Below are 4,579 nucleotides of genomic sequence, written 5' to 3' on the forward strand. Positions count from 1 at the left end.
ACACACACACACACACACACACACACACACACACACACACACACACATCTTTCAGCATCTATGATTAATAGTGATGGGAACTAATTTGTTTGTTTACATGTAAGGAAAGTGCTCTGGAGAACAGTACATGCCTGTCCCCGGTTCTATAGTTTAATGAGGCAGACTTCGCATTCTGTCAACACACATTCAACGCTCAATTCTCTTGGGCTCTTTTTTAATCAACGCGCCCACTCACTTAAAGCAGTGCAGCACATTTCCATAACTGCCTTCATACTGCTTCATCCGTCTCCGATGTTGGGTTAAACTCAGCGCTTTGTTTTCGCACACTTTAAGGTGACACGGACGTTTTTTCGTTGTAATAAGTCATTGACAGATATCCTAAGCCCGCCGCAGTATTCTTTTGGCTGACATGCCAATATGATTTTCTTACAAAGCCTTTTGGGTTCGTAAATCCTACAGCAGTGAGAGATGCTTAGCATTGATGGCTCCGCAAAACACATTTCCATTCCTCTGGGGGTTTGGTGGAACAAAACAATCAAGCAGGGTTAGAAAGTCACATGGTACATTACAGTGACGGATTCCTGAAAGCCCAATAAAGACCCTTACATCAATGTCAGTTTCAATTGATTACTTTTAATGAGTGCAAATAAATAATGCAGGACTGTTCTCACACACACACTCACACACACACACACACACACACTGACAATCAACAGAAACTTTAGTAAAGTTGAATGCCCTTCAATTGCTTTGCCTTTGTTAAAATGTCTTTGAGCAGGATTGCTTGTTAGCACTTTGCCAGCCACCAGATCCCAATCACACTAATAAGACGGTGTCAGAGGACCCTTCATCCTGTTAAGGCAGAGGCACCGGTCAGCATTTGTTAAAGCATGTGGGAGATTTGTATTAATTTCTGGGAAATCAAAATTAGCCAGAGTAGGACAATTTTTTAGGCAATGCTAAGGGAAGATCATAGATATTGTTCAACCCATTTGTTCAGGGTGTTTGCAGAATAGGTTTGATCTTGCGCCTGTCTATTCAGGAAAAGTGCTACATAATCATAAAGAAAGACTCAGACGGGTCAGTTTTTAATGCACTGGCTACCCCTTGTCGTCCCTTAGGTTTGGCATAAAATAACTACGTGTTTGTTATATCATTTCAGGTACGGTGGTGTAAATTAAGTACTTTAAGTGAATTCAAATAAGTTAACAGTGACTTTTAGTTTCACACGAAACTCTTACAGTGGTCTCCTGGGGGAAAGTCATGGGTGTGTTTGACCCATTCGTCCAGTCAATCCTTCTCCCTGCATGGTCTTTCTCGCTCTTTATACTACATCACCTGACTTCCAAAGCAGTAGCTTTGAGCCTTTAATATTCCTGCAAAAGGGTTTACATGGGAGTCTCATACAGATGCCAAAGGATGCCTTGTGCTTCAGTATTAGATGCCAAAGGCCGCAACAAAACAATGGTCCTTGACAACTTGGGAATGAGACCGGACTGTCACACTTGATACCTTAATTAAAGGGCCCTACAAATAGCAAGGATCTTTGATGTCCACTCATCTGTACCACGTTTAGGACAAGAGCAAGTTAACTCTGACTGGTGTGATTTCTACTGGTGTAGATATTAATGGTCCCCAGAAGATCATTTTGGTTGTCATGCCATGACCTTTCATTCAGCGTCACAATCAGTATCTATACCAAAGTTAAGGGTTGATTATCCATGAATTCCCATTAGTTCAGGCAGAGCACTGAAGTCATGCTGGCATTAGTTGTTCATTCATGCTTCACAATCACCAGCTCCTTCATCGCCACCAGCTGACTAATGACCAATGTTCGTGTAGGTGTACAATGTGACTGTTTCTACCTGACACATACTCTGCTGATACCTTCACATGATCATGTATGTGTTAGGTGAGGATTAGATCTCCCAGCAATCACCCTCGCTCCTTGTCCGACCTAATAAGGACTTTCTGTGGCCAAATGAATGACTGTTGTCAAAGGTGAATGTACAGATAGGTTAAGTCTGGGTGGATGGATGGGTGAACAAAGTGTATGACTTTGACACAAGAGGACCCTGTTTGCATCCTGTTTTCAACCAGCGCTGAACCATGAGCATGATCATTCCCTAACGAAAACCTTGACAATGTGCTTGATTTGAAAATGGTGGTATGAATAATGTTTGCAATAGTTTTGGAGTGCACTGAAAAGCTATCTTCAAATCAGAACATTTTTGTATGGCTTAAGCTTGAATGTTTTTTTTTGATAACCATCTCCATAGTAATCGAGCAAATCCATCCACTGAGGAAGGACATGAAATGTACTTGAATGCTTTGGAAACAACACTTTTTTCAGGATTTTCTTTTTTTTTTGTCAAAATTGTTGTATGTCTTATTTGGAAGGCAATGTTTGTCCTTGAGGCTGGAAGATTTTAGTATCCAATAGTCCCTGGACCAAATAACCACTTGCAATGAAGACATTATACATTGTAGTCGACTGACTGCCTTGTCATTTGGTGATCACAAATAAAAATAACCCGTATGAATTTAGGAATTCCATTACCTGTTATATAGTGCCTTTTTGAACTCAAAATGTACATTTTAACAAACTTGAGAGTGCTTGTTAGCAAGTCCAAATGGCACAATAAACCCTTAAAGTGGCTACTTGTGAGGCTTCAGACTTTCAGGCAGATTTCTTATTTTTCTTGCCAAGTTACTTCAAGTCAAATCCCGACTGTGTCGTTATGGTGAGATCTTCCCTGCTTTTAACTGATGTACGATGTCATCCTCGAGGTGTGGGGAAGCAGTTGAGAACACATTGCCTTCAGCATGAGCTGCTACCAGTGGGGTGCTTTACATTAAGGCTGGAATCACAGCGTGTCTCTTGCTCAGCATGGATTCCATCTCTGCAATGTATGCATGTATATTTCATGATATTTCATTTCATCTGAAAATGTAAACTTCACTTGTCTCACTGTGTTATTTTAATCCGTGACGGAAGCATACCGAAAGACGAACGACGATCTTTCCCATCTGTGATCCTTCAACATTGCCATGACACATTTGAATATGCAAAATTTAGACACACTAAGTCATTCAGTAATCTCCACCTTTCCTCTTGTTTTGTTCTGCAATAGGACCAGTGGCCTGATTAGAGAGCCAGAGGCAGCCAGTGGTGTGCCCTCTCTTTGCCTCCACATGGATAATTGTGTCACCGCTTGCTGAATTTACAAACACAGGCAGAGGTTTAATTTAGCATTGTTTCTCTTCTATCTCTCTTGCCTTTGCTCTCTCCTGCTTCTGTGCCTGCTTTGCCTCCTGAATTCACTGATAAGTAAACCTGATTAGCTGAGCCGCTGCTGCCAAATTCACTCCTCAATTCCAAAGAGGATATTTTTTCCCCCTCTCTTCATTTCCATTCCTCTATCTTGTCTTTCAAACAGATGAATGGGTGATGAGATTTGACAGACCCATTTTTACCAACAGAGAGGTAGTTTCCTGTTTCCGAGGTTTTCACTGATGAAGGCTGACTTACAACACCAAGAGACCTGCAATAAGACCAATCTGCAATATCACCTGCAACATGCTTCTCTTTCCCCCCCTAAACATCACAGGAAGGGTCTGGATTGGTTTGTGTTTTGGACATTATTTTGTCCTGTGTAATTCTGTAACAGTCTTTATACATTTCAGTATTTTTGATCACATGTAGCTCAAAAAAAGCTTATTCTACATAGATTGTTCATTGATCAATACATGTTAAATAGTAACACAGTGTCATTAAAGTTGAAAATCAAGCTTAAATGGAGTTCCAAAGTGAGTCGGGCAGACTGCTGTTGAGAAGTGTAAAACTATTTTTGGTCCATTATGAAATGATTGGGAAAACAGCCTCAGTGGGATGAAATGCCTTCGTCACTGCTTACCTTCAGCTCTGTGTCGTAGCACTTCATTCAAAGAAGGAGATATGTGGTTTTTAGGATCTGACGGAGTTACGCGATTCTGTCACAAGCTCTTTTGGGTTAAATATTTGTAAAACTCATAGACAGTAAAGGGTAAAAGCGCTCCTAGCGATGGATATTATGTGTTACAATATATTTACTTGTAGAAGGTTTAAACTAAAGGGAGAGTTACTGAATTTGTTGTGCACTGTGCGAGAAACCAGAGAATTTATGACACCGCCATACAGTCAGAGAGAGGGGAATGTTGCTGAAGACTTTCTGAGCACAGCCTTCAAGAAGGGGGGAGGAATGTGTCAAGGAAGTGACCGACTGAAGTCCAAGGGTTCAGCCAATCACTGAGCTGATCGATGGGCTAAGGAATGTGTAATATGAGACATTTCAGAGACAAAGAAACTGTGAATCCCCGGAGATAATCGAACCTCCTCTGGACCACCATGAGGCAGACACACCAGTCTGTCGTGTAGTGCGGATTGGGCCTCTATTTCATGAAATATTACTATTGATAGTGTAATTCAGTTTGTAACTGCATTTGCTTTTGTTAGTATATTAAATTCCTTTTCATTTAAACTTCAACCAGCTGATTTGGCCCTGCTTGCTGAAAGAGAGCGGGGGGGGGGGGGGGGGGG

This window comes from Anarrhichthys ocellatus, unplaced genomic scaffold, assembly GCF_004355925.1.
Source record: "Anarrhichthys ocellatus isolate YVR2014 unplaced genomic scaffold, GSC_Weel_1.0 scaffold73, whole genome shotgun sequence".
In the NCBI taxonomy this organism is placed as follows: Eukaryota; Metazoa; Chordata; class Actinopteri; order Perciformes; family Anarhichadidae; genus Anarrhichthys; species Anarrhichthys ocellatus.